Source organism: Drosophila takahashii, chromosome 2L (genome assembly GCF_030179915.1).
Source record: "Drosophila takahashii strain IR98-3 E-12201 chromosome 2L, DtakHiC1v2, whole genome shotgun sequence".
Classification (NCBI taxonomy): domain Eukaryota; kingdom Metazoa; phylum Arthropoda; class Insecta; order Diptera; family Drosophilidae; genus Drosophila; species Drosophila takahashii.
Genome location: NC_091678.1, coordinates 19,663,974 through 19,682,550, shown reverse-complemented (window position 1 = coordinate 19,682,550; position 18,577 = coordinate 19,663,974). Strand labels below are relative to the sequence as shown.

Here is an 18,577-nt window from a genome sequence, read left to right as displayed (position 1 = left end):
CATTTAAATTTAAATTGGTCAATCATAATTTTTAAAATATTGTATTTTAACAAATTAAGTTAAAAAGGCGTTGAAGTATTTCAAAATACCTTTTAAACGAGGTATAGCACATGTCTGTACCTTTAGTAGTGTAGAACTTACAAACTAACGAAATTTAGCTATTTTTAGCTTTTTCCCGCTAAAGTAGCGGCTTTTTCCAAAAGTCGTAGAACAAAAGATTCCTATATGGAACTCTTAAGTGCAAATTTACTGATTCCATGACCCTAAAATACAGTTCGGATACCCTCCCACAAAATTCAATACTCAGGGAGCGTTAATTGTTCGAGCTGGCAAAAGTGGCTATTTTCGTATAAAAATAACTTTTAAACGTGACTTTTTACAGTAATGTGTTATATACCAAAATTTAAGGAATCTCAAGGGCTATACAGTTTAAGGTTTTAAAGAAAATCGTTAGAGCCGTTTTTGAGAAAAATAAAAAAAAGCTAAAAAAAAAAGTTTTAAAAAATTGTCTTTTGTTCATATTTTTTTAACTATTACATTTACACAAATTGCATATAGAAGGCGTTTATAGCATTTCAAAATACCTTTCAAACGAGATGCAGCACAAGTCTGTAGCTTTAGTAGTATAGAAGTTACGGCTTTCCGAATTTTAGCTATTTATAGCTGTTTTCCCGCTAAACTAGCGAGTTTTTCCAAAAGTGGTAGAACAAAAGTTTTTTATATCGATGTGATGAACGTCATATCAAATTTTCAGAACTTAAAAAACATGTTTTGGACAAGTGGACAAGTGGACAAGTGGACAAACAGAATTAAATTTTCATTTTGGGAAGAAGAAGAAAATCTTATTTTGGCTATAACTTTTGAACGGAGCGTCGGATTTTGACAAATGACCCCTCATTCGACGGGTATTTTCAAAAGGAATACAAGTAAATCATTGCGAGGGGGCATTTATCCCCACCGGCCCCAACAGCTCCAAATTTCTAAATTTTTACTTTTTCACTTTCACCGCTCTCTCTCCCAATCCAATTGATTTTCTTAAAGTCTTGGTATGCAATCCTTTAAGTTTTTGCAATACCTTTCGATTGGTGTATTACTCATTACGATCTGACTATCACAGCAGATTTTCATTTCTTCGTGTATATATAGTAGTCGCCTTCGCACACTCTCCTGGTGCGCTTCGTCACTACATGGACTGCCGTCCATAGTGATATTTATTTATGCAATTATAGTTATGATTACAAAACTAAGAACTAAACTAAATATTATTACGAAATTACTTGGTAATTTTTGTTAGAAGTTTCATGCACTTAAATGCTTTTAGTCGTATCGCTTTTAAAAAAATGCACGACTGCCATTTTAGGCTCATTTATCCACAATTAATTCTATCCCACCGCCAAACATCGCCTTCTTCACGACGTGTCCAAAGCAATTAACACATTGTCCACCTTTTTAATGCTTCGAGCCGAAAGCAAAATGCCAAAACACTTTCGACTTGGGCCATCGATGAGCAGAAAGTTGCGTGCCAAACACTCGCAAACTGAACAATTTTATATATCAGACCAGGAGCTCTACCTTTTATTGGTCCTATGTCCAGGGTTTGGGGGGGATTATTTATGGAACCCACACACGCAGCTGGCGGCACATTTCTCATTTAACTGCCTTCACCATTTGCTAATTAATTCGAGAAATTCCATTTATTTCAACGCTGAAACAACTAAATTTCGTTCCTTATTTTTTTTTTCTGTTCTTGAGAATGTCCAAATCAATTTGTGTTGCGTTTGCTTTTTCGACTTTGGCAACGAGATTTGTGTTTTTACGACTTTTGGCATGTCCAGAAAGAAAACGAGGGAAACTCTGCCGAAGCCACAATTGCGTGTTTTCTCAACGGGAGAGGTTAGGATCGTTTAACTTCTGACCAACTGCTCACGCAAAAAATATTTGTACGAAATCAAATTAATGGCGTCCCGTTGATGTTTTATTAATTTATACGGCTTTTCTCTCCCATTCGGGGGCTACGAAATAAATTATATTGCTCATACGACGCGTGGCTTGCATTATTGAGTAATTAAATACTAATTAAAGCGTAACATGAGCCAATTCCCTTGATTTTTATGCGAAGCCTCGTTGCGGGGGAGTTGCGTCCGGGGAAAAAATAATACGAGTTAACGAGAAAACAGTCGACTTTGTTCTTATCTCCGGATTGCGTCAGCTTTAATTAGCTGGGCGAGTACTTTTTAATTAGGCAGGGTTTTTATTTCATACATAAAATGCCTGTACTGTAAAAGGTAGGCAATTTAAGCGAAACAAAAACAAAGGACAAAATCATTTATCCAAGAATTTAATACTACATATCAAATTGATCATCGTTCCATGTCAAGTTTTTTTTTTGGGGGTAGAGTTAACACCTTAAATTACAATTACTTTACGCCTTCAATATAAAGCTATTAAGCGTAGCCATAAAATGAAAGATAGTGCTTTAAATAACAAATTAACCGAAAGGAGCCTTGAAACGATTTTGCACGGCTAGACGACTTTGGTCCTGTTTAATTGCTCCACTGTGATTTGCATCCTGTTCTGCCAAACCAGAAGCCAGACATTAAGGGCATGGGTCTCATAAATGACACTTGTCTGGCTTTCGCTCCGGTTCGGAAAACTCCTCAACTCAACTAATTACTCAGAGAGTTTCCCGACTCCCTCGAGTGCGCCAGCAAAAAATATGCATGAATATTATACATTGATAAATGCAATAAACTTTGACAATATTGTATTGTCGTTGTTGATAAAAATTCATAAATAAATATATTTTCTTTTTTTCCGTTTCCCCCAGCCAGCAACGTTTTTCTTTTTTGCTGTTCTGTGCTGACATGTCACTCAAATTGTGCGACGTTCGATTCTGTTTGCCCGACTTCCCGTTCTTGTTGTTTGCTCCTGTTGTATAATATATCCTATCATAATCTTTCCTGACACGCGACGCTCCTGTTCCTGATCCCAGCTTTTTTTGCTCTTATCTTTAACTGGGTTCGTTTGTTTTCCATCCTCTCCGTTTGTGTGTGTCCCTTCAAATATTGTTGCGACCCATCAATTTGATGTTGTCAATTTTCGTGAAAATTTATTGTTTGTTGCTTTCGAAATTTGACATTGTCATGCAGTTCGTTAGCCATTTCTGGCAGAATTGTGATGTATTAAAAACAGTTGACAGACCATTGCATGGTCAGAAATGAGGAAGGGAAATCTACAGATCGAAGTGAAATCCCCTTTGTAATGTCCAAAACTTCCCAGAGACGAATTTAAGTAATATAATAAAGTAAATTAATTTAAGGGGCTAATTAACCAAAACAAAATCTTCCTGAATATCAAATATAAATATTTTATATAAGTTTAGTTTGTTAAAAATGTATGATAAAAATATTCAAACATATTTTGATAAGAAATAGTCGCATTTAACAACAAAGTCAAAGTTATACCGATACTTTAAAGTTAAAAATCACCGAAAATATTAAATATAGAAAACTTAAAAATAGTAATAAAAGCCAAAGTGTCCTCTCTCACATTTCTATCCAGTGACGGCATATAAAATTCCAAAAAATATCCCACACAAAAACCCAGGTCTCCCTCAGAGTTCGATTCACAGTGCTGCATTTAAATCTTTTACTCGATGTGTGTGCATCTGGTGTGCTTATCGGGTTTGCCATAGGTTTTTGTCAAATAAATATTGGGTGCAGCATTCGCACATAAAATACACAAAAACAAACAAATATACGCAGAACCGGTATAAAGAAAACACAAAAAGAGATAAATAAAAAAATAGGAAGGAAAGATATCGAGGGGAGGAAAAATAGGTGCAGGGAACACACAAAGCTGTTGACATGTTGTGGAGGATATTCATGGAGTGGATGCAGCCGATACAGATTCGGATTGAATGGGTTATATAGCTCGGGGTAGGGATTCCTCTTACTCGCTCCGGCGATTGTTTATTTTTGGGCTTTATGTTAATTCGTGTGTAATAGACAATGTGGCCGAAATCAGCAAAAAGACCATTGGGATGTGCCAAAAAAAAACACCGTTAAAATCCTTTTTGCTTGCGTGGTATATTTTTTCGTTTCTGATTTTTGTTTGCTTTCTTGTGTCAACCCGTCGCACGCTTATCAAAAAGGGTGGATCTTTGTTTTACACACAATCTGCAGGTGTCCTGTGACTTTGACCAGTCATTGGACCTTCTCCTGTGTCTGAGGGTATCCTTCTATCTGTGATTCACCTTTGTTTCTGCCTACAAACAAAAATATTATCAGCAATTTTACCTTTTTCTGTTTAACCGATGTAAAAAAAAGGGTTCTTTTCTCCAAAACTGTAAAATTGAATTAAGTTTGTTAAATTGTGCAGATTTGTTTTTCTGGGAAACCGAATTTAGTTTAAAGATTTAACGGTGATTGCAAGATTGCCAAGCAATTCAATTTCAATCGAATGGTTGAATGATATTACCATTAGCTAATAAACAATTTTGAAAGCCTTTAACTCATCATTTAGAAGCTAATTTTTTTTACAAAAAATGTATTTTTGAATTTTTCTTATAAATTAAATGTGAAGCTCCCAAGCTAAGTGATTCAAAATGCAGATGACCAGATTTAAAATAGAATACTTCAGGTTTTATATTAAATCCTTTGGGCGAGCGCTAAATAATTAAAAGGAAATGCAAGTTTCAGTGATTTTATGCAAACCGTTCATTTAGCATTAATTATGCATTTCCTATTTATTTCCATTAATATTTCACGAAGCAGTGTTCAACTTAAGCGACTTTAATAGTTAGCTGGAAAAATAAAATACAAATTTATTTTACAACAAGCGGAAGATTTAAAGCTGAGCCAATCTCCGCTTGCTAAACTGAACTACATCAATAATTGAATACAATAAATGTGCTCCAGAACACAGTGCGTATGAGTTATGTTGTCGTTGCCGACGTCGCCGTCGTTTGTCGCTTGTTAATATGGCTCATAAATAACACATTTATGGCACAGACACACGCACAGGGCCAGGACGCAGCATTACAATGAACTCACACAGACCTGCGTGCATGTGAATTTACACACACACACACACTCATTTGTTTGGCCTGCCTGTCCGTCGTGTCTCTCTATTAGCAGCTTTGATATGCAAATTTTGCGCCTACATAATAAAGTTGCGCCAGATTTTTAACACCCCTCCTCTCTCCTTTCTCTCGCCAAACTAACCAACACAAATACGCACACACCACACCCACTTACACACACTAATGCAAATCCTAATAGTTTAATATGCTTATAATTGTTGGCTGAAATTGTATTGTCCTGTTGTTTTGTTTCGTGTCTCTCACTATTGCGTTTTAAATATTTTATTAATTTCCCATATATTTTTGACCATTTAAATTTTCGTCGGCGCCGAGCGCTGAGTGCATTTGACAGACAGACAGGCATTGTTTAGGCAATACGCATTTTCCCTCCTCTCTCAGGTTTGATTTATGTTTTATGCATTTCACCAAATGAATTTAATTTATGGTAGAATATTCTATACATATTTTTTATATATATAAATATTTGCTGTCAGAAATACTCATTTCGGCCTCGACGGAAGTGGCGAACGTTTGTTTGGTTTGCAGACACTTTTTACCATTTTTGCTGTATGGCGTGAAACAAATTGTTATGGGGGGAAAGGGACTGGGAAAATATATATCGATTTTAAAACAATACATGGAAATGATATTTAGGTTTCTGTTCATTAAAATTCTATCCATTTTTAATTGAGGAAATGGTTTAGGAAATTCCTTAAATATTTGTAAAACATTTTTTGAGGTTCTAATTTATATTTAAGGCATATTAATAATAGTATACAAATCAGGTTTAAATTCAAAACGAAATTAGAATTAAGCTTTAATTAATGTATGGTTTTCGTACTAAATATAAAGGTGTCGAAAAGTATGCAGTGAAAAATGTACTATTCGTTTCGCATACTTTATGATGCCTTTATAAACCTATTGAAAACTTTAGTAATTGTTTTGGCACCCTCGATTGCAGTGCCTTTCACTTTTCCACCATCAAATTGAAACATTTCCAGTGATTTCACTTGCAGAAAATTCAACCGATTTTCTGGCTATAGGAGGCGCAGAGGACCTGGTAACTTGGCCCAATTATGGCCCGGCACAAACAACACAAGCCGGCGTTGTACCGCGCCAGACGCCCAAAAGTCGGCAAATGTTTTTTGTTTGCTCTGGTTACGGGGACTGGATTCTGGGACCTGGGATCTCTGGCTTGGCAGTTAAACCGCACTTGCGGCAGTCACCTTGTCGCTAGCTATCTCCCTCCGCTTGTCCTCTCTCTCTTTCTCTCTCTTTTATGGAAAAACCATGGGTGGTTGGGTGGTGGCAAGTGGGTGGATATACATATAACCTCCTGTCATAAATCTCACAATTTCTGCATGAAACTCAGCTGCGTTTTGGCTTGGCTTTATTGCCGCCAGTAGACGCGACTCGTTGTTTCTCTACTTACATATATATATATAAAGTTCAGCGTAAAATGTCTTAATAAAGTCTCCTGAGCGGAGATAGGAGTGCAAAAATGCGAGAGTGAGATGGCCTGCTAACATCTTTATGTCAAGGACATTTTTATGCCTCCCACAGCCGTCAGACAGAGATAGAGATTAGATTTCCGTCGTTGTTTTTACGTTCAGATTTGACTTTACGACCATGACTGCATTTATTTCGCAAATATTAACAATTAAGTGAGGGGCGAGAAATGTAATGCATTCTTCAAAGGGAAATTTAGTGATGGTTACTCCTTATAATCATTTCCAGATCAGAACGGACCATTAATCTAATAAAAATGCCTATTGAGAGCTTCTTTTATAACTTTCATCAATCATCAAATATAAATGTAAAATCTATAAAACTACAAGCATTTAAAAAAAAATGGTTGCAAGTTGTAAAAATTAAGTTTTTAAATAGATAGTTTTAAAATAGTGACTTAGGAGCCACTTCATAAGCTATTTTTCTATTTTCTCTCTTCATTAAAACTGTTGTTGTTGTTTGCCTGTTGGCCAAGTTGTTTGTTTTACAGATTCTACTTTTTATGTAATGTCGCTGCTCCCACTCTTTCTTGCTACTCTCAACTAATTCAATAAAGTTTAGTTAGGGGCAATTTCCCCACCCAATTTCCTCCCAGCCCAATTAGCGCACATCTTTAGCAACAGCTTTCGCCATGTGTCCCCGGCTCATGTCTTTATTAAATGCTCTCAATGTCTGAACATCTGCCATGACCATATGGAGGGGGTCTACATAGTCTTTCTCGTGCGTTGCGCGTGTCCGTAATTTAATAAATTTAATGAACATATGCCGCCAGAAAAACAAGCTGAGATTGAGGAGTCAGAGGTGGAAAAAGATGTTCCACAAACAGACTTCAATGTCAATGGGCATTTTGGCTGGGAACAATTTTTCACTGCTTCTCTAGAAATATACATAAACATACGAAAGTTGGGGGAGCAAGATTATGTAGACGTGTACCCAGTGACTTATGATTGATGTCTTTTGTTATTGTTCTCTCTTTTATGTATTTCTCATCTCGTTCCTCGCCCCCAGACTTTTTCTCTTTTTGGTTTATTAGATATAATATTTTAGTGGCCTTTTGTGAGTGTGTTTGAGTCCTGCGTCCTTTCAGTTATTTGATGCGCTTCAGCAGACATGTGTTTACTCTTGTTTCCGAGTGCTAGAATGGCAAAGGAGGGGAGGTGGACAAGGAAATATGTATTTTACGCAATTTTTTGTTCTCTGTGCATAACAAAAGGCGGCACTTAAATGATGTCTCTCTCCTTTTTCCCCCTCTAAATTATGCCTCATATGCTCTTCACTCCTCCGTTTCCTTCAACAATAAATGTTTGCCACATTTTTCTTAACATTTTCATGGAAATTGCTCATTTTATGTTCAAATTTTGTGAGCTCCTTTCTCTGCTTTCTTTTTTTTTGTTTGCAGAAATTGTTTATTTTTATTTATATGGGCGGGTTTAATTGGCCGCACACACTCATAAAAAGGGGAAGAATTGTGAGTAGAGGCCATAAAGATTATGTTAATGCTTATAAAAAAATTTGGGATCAAAATGGTTTTAGAGAGAGTAGGAGTACCTAGAAGAAGGTTTTTTCCCTAGAAGTAGTAATAAATCAAGTAGAAATTGGTATGGTATTGCTATGAATCAAGAGATGGTCATTATTGAAGACAAAAGTTTAAAATATTTTTTTAAATTTTTTACAAATGACTTTTAATATTAATTTTTAAGTATTTATATTATTCCCTTTTTTGTTAACAGTTGTAAAATATTGTACAAAAGAAATCCTAAGAAGCACCTTATAGCCCCATAAAGTAGACTACATTATTTTGTTTTTTTAGGACTTAAATTATCACCCATACGCACCATATAACAAGAAAAATGTATACATTAAAAATCTTTAATTCGAAGAAATTTAGCTAACAAATAACAATAAATTTAAATAAAAATAAAAACTAAATTTAAGCAAGTAAATGTTCATTTACATGTATCCAATTTGTATATTCAATATGTATATCAAATTCCCGAGAATTGAGTTCTGCCATCCGTTAAGCCCAGTTTTAAACCCACATTGTTACCGTTATTTATTTGGCTCAGATGTTGCACAATTTACTGGCGATTTTCACTGCATTTTTTATGCTTTGCATTGCGGTTGAGTTTTCTGCATATATTTTTCTTTGTTGTTGCCGAGGCGTCAGCTGACGCTGGCATATATTCAATACATTTCCTTTATGCCTGCGAACTGGAGCTAATTTGTTTACTGTCGAGCCCAGCCATATATCCTGTTTACGTATATACACAATTTTTGGGCCAATTTTCCCTTTCCACCATTCATTTGTGCCAGCTGGTCAAACAGTTTTCATACTACACAAAATGGAAAAAAAAACAATTCCAAAATGAATTTTTAAATTCTCCCCAAAATAACTTTTTTAATTAAATTTCTGCCTTACCCCGGAGATGACTTAATGCCACGGAGTTTAGCTAATACTTAAACAATTAGTAGGAGAGCGCCTCGTCTTTTTCTCATTTTGTTTTCCTTTGTCTTTGGCTTTCTGTTTAACTTCTTGTGTCTTGTTTTTCTTTCCGAGTTTTTGTTTTCGCTGGTTTACCTTTTTTACATATCTAATTTTAAGACAAACCAGCTTCACTGCTGAGATTTGTTTGGCTTAATAAGTTAATTTGGAAGGAGGTTTTTTAAGAGGCTTTCGGTGGACTTAATCAGTTTTTATTAATAGCCTCTACATAAGAAGTACTATTGATTTTTAATCATATAGCAGTCGCACAAACAAAAAATTATTTTTTTACCAACTTTCAGTGCAGAGTTGTTACGGATTTATTTGGTGTTCATTTTTATAACAAGGGCTTAACCTGAATTCAGCGTTCCGGCAGCTGTTACAAGCGAATGTTTTTGCTTCGCTTATTGTTAAACAATTTACAGGCTTAGCCTTGCATGCACAAAAGTTGAATAAAAATGTTTTCATTTGCATTGAGTGAGCGTTTATTCATTGCCATTTATTAATTAACTATAAATTGAAATGGATTCCCCACTGCCTTTCACTTTCGATTCAATTATTGGCGGTAAACAAAACAAAATATTTTACAAGCGAATTAAGTTTTATAACAAACAATATTTTTTGTTTTTACTTTTTTACTTCACAAAACGAGGGCAATTAGTAAAGAATAAAACACGGTTTTCAAAGAAAAAAAGAAACCAATGCTGAACTCTGCACGTGACACACTTTTTCACAGCGAGGCCAAATAAAGCTTTTAATTGTTGCCAATGGATTAAGGGTTCACGGTGCGTATACTTAATGCAGGCCAAGTTAATTCAAATTGATGTTAGTATTAAATGTGTGGGTGAAGTTTGTAAAAAGCATTGTGGTTCAGTGATTTTTTTTAATAATATGAAAAATTATTATTCAACATAATAATATTAGACACAATTTAAGTAAAAAACAGAACTAAGCATTAAAGTTGCGATGGGGTTTTTATAAGGAACTAAATTACATTGGAGATTCCCTCTTGTTAAATTTCGGTAATAAATTAGTTGTTTCCATAATCCCTACCTCCGCCAACAGCAATTAAAACTATAAATTTTTACCATCGCCTATTTATAAATTGTTTTTGGTGTCAACAGTTTTTTTTTTTTTGATAAGCAATTAATTGAAATATGATTGCCAATTAAATGCATACTTGATGACCCACAACCAGTGGCATATTTTAACATTTAAATTCATAATTAATGCAGATGGCAATAAAAATTGTATGATAAAATACAGACAGTGTCTTTAATTAAAGTTTGTGGGGCGGATAACGCAAATCCGTGTCGTTCAGTTTTTGATGGAATAAAAGAGCAAAGGCTTGTCACGTGCAGTCTAGTCTCAACAACTAATTGAAAGGCAGACGGAAGGAAAAGTAAACAAAATGTCCATGCTAAAAAGATGAAGGGGGGTGGCTCGGGAGGGAAGGCCTACAAAGGATGGCGAAGGAAAGAGCAAGGAAGGAAGGAAAGGAAAAAAGTGGAGCACAGCTGCCGACCGACGACGTCCTTGCCCATCGTTATTATCCTGTTATCTCTCTAATAATGCCTCAGAGAGTTTGTAATTAAATTTTTCAAACACTGACGTCGCCGACGAGAGTGGCTGGCAGAGACTTGCGATCCATCCGCAGACCAGAGATGCAAAGATACAACGAGGCGTAGCACGAGGACGAGGGCAGGGTATTCAGATACAGATACTCACATAAAGAACGTTACGCGCACGAGTGCCACTAGTTAGTTAGATAATAACGCTCAACGGAAGCCGCTCAAAGCGGAAACGGAAGTCAAGTTAAGCGCACTACTAAACAGATACTCCAACAAGCCGGCAAAGAGAAGGGAATCGAATGGAATGGAGGAGCGGAGGAGGACAGGACAGCAGATGAAACAGGACAGATTGATTGACTGGCGGAGCGACGTGAATAAAACCGATTGAAAAGGAATCCAAATGACTAAACGAACGAGTGGATTGAATAATGCTCAATCCGCTTTTTAAGTCGCCTTTTTTTGCAGCCAGGATATTTATGAAAATTGCACATAAAAGGATGCATTCTGAGCACATTATTGTGCAGTTTTTTTTTTCAATTTACAGAAGAGTTTAGTGATGTCCAGAAACAGGTATAAATAATTTATTTAGTTGCTTTAAAAATATAAGATCAATTTAAAAAAACATTTTAATTTAAATCTTAACTGTAGCTTCACAAAATATATAAATATTAACATCACAATAGTTGACTTTTTACCTTTACTACTTTATTATTCATTATATCGACTGCAGAACCGTTCTTTTGTATACTTATTATTTCTGAAGTAGATTATCGAGTTTTCCCAGCTCTGTCCTGATTTTTTGTTGGCTTTTCCTTTTTGAATGTATGCGGGGCTTCCAACTCACACTAATATAAATTAGTTAGGAAGGACGCTTAGGTCCTTGTGGAAGGGAGGCGGTGTCAGTCTGGCAGCGTTCGACCCTCTCCCTTCCACCAGTGCAACCGCAGACTGGCAACGCAACAGTCAAGTCACGTCAAAGGCAGTCTGTCTCCCTTGCTCATTTCCCTTTTTCCGCTTTTCCGTCTGCGTATTTCGTTTCACTTTGAATTCGTCCGATGTTCTATTTAAATGGTTACGTAATTGCATAATTATGGGCAAATGTAAGTTGAAACTTGTGGTTTTGTCTCGCTCTTTTGTAAACAAGATTCCCACAAAGAGTTTCGGTATTTGTTGTGGGAGGAAAATTAATTCGGGGGGAAGAAAAAGCATTGAGGGAGGTCACTGAACTGACAGGGAACGCTCGAGCGTGGTACGAATTCGATGGATAGGGGATGCTATATTCGGAATATAAATGACACTCATAACTCAGGTTTTAAAATAGAAAAATATCTTCGAGGGTAGCAACAAGGAGGAGAGTGAATTTTCTTGTGTTAAAACAGACAGAAGATAGATCTTGAAACTCAGTAAGCTACGATAGGATAAACTTTGTGAAATATTGGGATAAGTTCTTTGAAAAAAGTAGAAAAATGTTCAAGCTCAAATCTTAAAGTCGCAAAATAAAGTAAAGTTGTTTAATAATAACACCACTATAAAGTTATTTAACAGGAAACTATAAAATACAGAAATAAGCTATCATTTAAAGCAGAAAGAGAAGACCCCTTACCGAAATCCATTCTTTTCTTCCAACTTTTCTTGACATCAAACACTCATCTCCACCTTAAACCAGCCACAGATGCCAAGGATTTAATTAAATGCTATAAATCAAATGCCTGACAACTTTATGCAAATACCGTTCAACCATTTTTAGCCCCAGGTCAAAATATACATAGCAAATAAGAGAGCTAACATTTACACATTTAGAAAAATCAACACAGGAAAATAAAATGCAGAATGCAATTTAAATGGTGGCAAAAAAAAGAAAATTTTGAGGACAATAGATACGAAGGCAAGGACAGTTGGGAACATTTTTAAAAACCCCTCACGTTTTTCAATTAAAAACCGGTTTCCTTTCTCCGGCGTTCTCTTTTGCCTCTCCGCCTTATATTTTCCCAAATTCTCGCTGTCTTTTGCTGTCAACAGACGACGCGTGAAAAAACGCCAGCAAGAAAACGCACTCGCGTTTATTTCCGCTAGGCAACCGCGTCGGCACGTGATTTGCGATGAATTTTCATTTTTGTTGATTTCTGGTGTTGTTTGTTTCCGCGCTTGCGGCTAGCAATTGGCAATTTAAATTTTGCGGTCTAACATTTATGCAATAAATTTTTAAACGCACTTGAATGCCAAATTTTCGGCTGAAAAATGTTATTAAAAATTGGTGTACAATATTTAACTTTAATTTCGTTTGGTAGTTATTTAACGACCAATTTCGGTAATTAAAAATCAATTTGTTATATTTCGTTTCGACAGCTATAATAATTGAAAAAAAATGAAAATGGGGAAAAATAAATTTTAATTGAAGTAAATGTTAAAAAAAAAATATATAAATTTATTTGATTCAGCACATCTTTAATACCAGGAGCTAAAAAATGTTTGAATTCTTTTCAATAAAATTGCATTTAAAGGAAACATTTACACATCGTTTTCTCAGTTGAAGTTATTTTCAAATTTGAATTTAAATTGCCTGCCTTTGGACCAGGAAGATAACAAAAACACTCACAAATTATGCACAGACAATAAAAACGAAATTTCACTTTGCCACCCATCGTACACCCCTCGCATATTCGCTCCTTAGCCAGGAGTCGCCAGCTGCTGCCCTGAAGAAATCAAAACACTTATCAAATATGCATTGCGCATATTAAAAATCAATTAAATATTTACACAAACACACAAAATGGCGGCGGCCAAGAGCACTTAAAAATGACGGCCACAGCAACAACAATGCTCAGTCTGAATTTAACAAAGGCACAGGGCACTGTAATGTAATTGAGGCAGCAGCAAATATACAAAAGGCGAAATGAAATTAAAGATTTATTATGACTCAGCTGTTGTTGCTTACAGAGATATTGTTCAGATATGAAACTAAAGCAGCTTTAAATAAGCATTTAAAATGGTATACCTTAATTTACTTAAGCTTAAAAACTAGTCTATTGGCATGATTAAAAACATTTTTTACAAATAAATATATACAACTAAAAGCTCTTTAAAAAGCAGAACAAAAATAGGAATAAATTCGTTAGTTTTTAGTTCTGCGAAAAAAAAATTATTAATAACAAAAAATAATCAATATTTGTTTTATCTTAAACCAAAATTTTAATTAACAAAAAAAATTTTAAATTTTATCAAAATTTACTTGTAATCGAATTTCTATAATACGTTTTATAACTGACAAGTAAATTCCTTATTATTGAAAATTTAATTTAATAATCTCGATGTATTCTTAAATGTTTCTTTTAAATTTTTGATTTTTCAATAGCCTGGCAACCACTGTTGCGGAAATGGAAATTGCATTGCAAAACAGACGCGCAAACACATCGCAGAAATGTGAGTGTGGGGGAAATGTGAGCGAGGGAGTTGGGAAACGGAAGGGTAAAAATGGAGAAAGGCAGTCAAGGCAGCTGCCATTGCTGTTGTTGAAATTTTGCATTTCCGGTATGCAAACACACACACACACAACATGTTCATAGGAAGAGAGAGTGAGAAAGACACAATCTGAAGACGCAACAATGTGTAATTGTTGTTGGCCATTGATAAAGCTTAACAGTCAAAAAACGACGAGAGAAACCAGCCACCGAGCCACAAAACTCATTTGCATTTAACACGTTGACACACAGCAGGAAGTTACAGTGGCAATCAGCTAAATGAAACTAAGCGATGTCATTTTAAAGCAATGAAAAGAAAACGCTTTATTGTTACAAACTTTGTACCCATTTAATATTTAAAATGCCGGGGTTTTGTTTAAGACTATTTTTCTAGAATAATAGTAGTAGTTTTACAGACTTTTTTCAATGTGTAAAGGAAAGAGTAATTTATTGAAATTCCTTATTTTAGAGACCGTTTCCTGTTATTATTTAATTAATTTTTTTATTGAAAAAAAAACAACATTTCCTAACATTAATGAATAATTAAAGCACACTCACACCAATCACACGCAACATTAAATATTTTTTAGCAGTACAATTACCTAATTTACAAGATCTTAAATTTAATAGTATTCTTACTTTAGTGCTGCACTGTAATTTACATTAACTTTAGGCTGCACAGTGTAAATCGAATTCACGGCAAAATCAACAAAGGACAAAGGCCAACTGAAAGCCTTTGATTACGACTGTTATCATTTGAGCCCGTCCCTTCTTTATTGCACACACACAGAGACGCACTTCTTTTTCATATAGATTTCTTTTTCACTTTGACTGATTGAATTTTCGTCGGCGCACCTAATTGTACACTTAACCGAATGAGAGAGCAAGGACCGAAAATAAATAATTAAAGAAGACCGCCGGCTCGTCCTTGGTAATTCTTCTTTTGGGTTAATTGCTGAGTTAAATGTGAGTTTTACAAAAAGAGTATTGCCTACTTAAAGGGGCACTCAGTCGCAAGCACAAAACGTCCGGACGCGATTACGGTACCAAACGACAATAGTTAACGACAATCGACGAGGACGAACGACGCAGGATAACGCCGCTGATCAGGACATCCGTACCGTTTGAAAGCACGATTTATACTAAATACTGCTTTCGCTTCGGCAGCAGAATCGGCAAAATTGTCAAATTGAATTTTGCACACTCACACAGAGTCCTTTGGCGAAGGTCCTGCAGGAATTGGCTCTCTGTTTACAGGCGGCAAACGTTGTGTACTAAAACCCAGAGTGTGTAAATTCATTCTCTCAAGGCAATTTTCTCTGATTCGCTTTCGTGCTCGGCTCCACGAGTCGCCATCTCTTCCACATGTTGCCATCATAGCAACCTGTTAGACTAAACATTATACCTTCCCCTCCAAGGATTTTAAGTCTTTAGAATTAATGAATGAAATATTCGAGGATAGAGGAAGCTATTAAATATTACATAGAGTAAACGAAATATCTTAAGAAAATTACAATCCTAATTAAAGAAATTGTTATAACAATAGTTTACATTAAACAAAACAATTTTCATCACACATACATAAATATTTAATTTATATGTTAGTTAAAATCCTAATAACTGGATGGATTCCTACAAAAATATATATATAGCAAAAATTATAAATAAATAATATCCATTTCTTATCACTTAAAACAAAAGTAAACTCTTTGAATGTAACAAATATTACATGAAGAACCAAGTCTTGAATTGAAACAGAGGGAAATTTTTCAAGATTACGAAGAGAAATATAACCCTAGCAGAAGAGCGCGCATGCGTCGAACTTGATAACGGTAAAAGGGAATTTTTGCTTCCGAATCGGTTAGGGAAATATTTTTTGGTCTAAAATAGACCAAAACAAAAATCGTACGTAGCAAAATGTAAACAATATAACCCGGAAGCAAAAGTTAGAAAGACCCTTTGCTTAGTTAAAAAAATTTAAAAATAAACAAGCAAGTCAAGCGAATAAGTAAAATTAGTTAATTTAAAAATATGGAATGGAACCCAAAATGTTTCAGCATTAACCCTTATACATATTTTTTTCAAGCAATTTCATACGAGTAGCGTAATCCCTAAAGTAGGCAAGAGTCTATCTATTAATGCAGGTCCTTTAGTTTATCCCCACCGCAAACAGCAACCAACTAACCAACTGATGGACACACAACAAGGATAACAACAAACAACGACAACAACCACAAACGTTGACAACGAACTGTGTGGCCAGCCGAAGAACAAATGCCGGCAACTTTAACCGCGAAAAAGGAGCAAAAATGGCAAGGAAAAATAAGAGGAAGGCCTGGATTTTACAGCAAACTGTTTTTGAATACTCTGAATAGTTTATTTAAATAATATAATTATTTTTTCTCATCGCTTAGTACATTTGATGTAGAACCTGAGGTTCCAGTTTATTATTTTTCAGTTTTATTATAGTTTTTTGTGTACATTTAATGTATAATTTCAAATAATCAAATTTGTCTTTTTTTTGGAAAACATTTTTTACTTTTAAAAATTGTTTTCTATAATTTATTTCCTAATTGTTTGTTAATATAAATATTTTGTATTAAAATGCTGCAATACTCCCGAAAAGAGTAAAGCCACGCAGCGAAAAGGCATGAATGGAGCTGAAGTGGAAATGGAATGTATCCAACATCATCAGAAACAGCAATGGGAATGGGAACTAAATGTGGCGATGTTGAACCTAGACGACAATAAATACGCAACAAAAACTACAACAATAAGCGGGGAAAAGCAGGGGTAATCAGGTGGGTGGAAGGGTCGGATGAAATCCGAGGTGCAAGGAGAACAGTCATAGCATCCTCTCTCTCTCCCTCTCTGTCACACTTCCCGAGCCATATCATCGCCGCATCATGATGTAAAAACTTTCCCGGCTCCCCGCTTTAACCCTTAGGAAAACCTCTAACCCAAAAGCCCCAAGACCTCCGATTTTCCACCTCTCCTAACGGAGAGTCTGCCCTTTAACAGAATTTTTGTTTACAAACTTTTGCTTGTTTGTATATTCTATCCAAACGGAGGGCAGGGACCGGGGAAAAGGCAAAGGACCTCAAGCCCCATCCACAAAGGACTCCCCCATCTCCGCAACTCTCACATTTCCCCGCTCTGTTGACTTTTTCTGCGGCGACGCGACGCCCGCTAAAAGTTGCGAAAATTTCGTTGTTTTTTTTTTGTTTTTTGTTTCTCTGACGCTTAACAAGAAAATTCCTGATGCGATTATGAGGCTCTTGTTAAGGTGAGCCAGAAAAATTGGGAGGCACAACCAGATCGCATGACACAGAGAGTGGAAATTCCTTTGTGGTTGCTGCGGTCTGCCGAAGCCAAAAATCTGATTGGGAAGTCAGCGGGATTTTTCTTATATTTAAGGACAACAAATTTAAGAGTTGGAAATCAGAAAATACAAAATTTGAATCAAAATTAAGATTAAAATTAGTCAACAAATTTATTGTGCTTTTCTTTTTATTGATTTTATTTTAATGTGATAGCAATTTGTATATTAAATTATTTATTTGAGCCTCGGAAAAACATTTTAAGATCGTAAAGAATAAAAAATTATAAAATATACTCATTACAAGAAAAGATATATAAAACAACTAATATAAAATTTACTTAAAATTAAAAAAAAAACAAATAGTTCAAATTTTACATTTTTAAAAAACTTTAATTTACAAGATTATAAATATTCAGATAAATGCTTAACAAATGTACACCTAAAACAAATAATAATAACAAAAATATGTTCATGATTTTAGAATGTCTAGCCTTAACGATATGGCACAGATCCCGAAGAATGTTTGGAAATAATGAACGCCGTTTCTGAAAAAGGTCTAGCAATCCCCGGCTTGTGGTTTTTTTGTGTTCGTCTTTCTCATTAAATGCACAGAACCGCACTCACCTGCACAGAGCAAGAGAAATGCAAGATACGAATCAATTAGCTGCAACTGGATTAGATACTCGTGAAATCACCCCCTAAAAACGGATCAAATTCCGAAACGGACAGCTCCTTGAGAACCCAATAAACTTCTTGAGAAACTGCAAAGGGCGACCGCAGGAAAATGCACTCAAAAGTCTAGGTGACATCACACACACCGCCCCCTTTTTATTCCGCCCACCTCGGCGAGCGACCACACAATGCAATAACGCCGACAGATTACAAAGTGCACATGTGGTAAGCTCCCGAAGTGGTGGGCGCGATGGGTAACGAAATACCAACGGAGATGGGTTCTGAAAATCCATGTAAGGAACAACAGGAACAAAGCACTTGGAACCTTGCGGTGAAAACCTTGTGCTCTCTTCGTCTCAAATGCCCTTTCACATCCGCTTCCTTCGGCTTCTTTATACTCCTTTTAAGGAAGTAAACTGCATGATTATTACGAGCTTGGAAATATATTATAAGAATTAAAATGAATGGACCAAGTCTTTA

At 35.5% G+C, this 18,577-nt stretch overlaps 1 protein-coding gene across 1 annotated transcript in view; it reads right to left on the bottom strand.

Annotated features, from left to right (window-relative positions):
- Positions 1-18,577, bottom strand: part of bru1 (bruno 1) — a 125,520-nt gene that overhangs the window by 95,690 nt on the left and 11,253 nt on the right. The gene's annotated exons all lie outside the window — the stretch shown is intronic.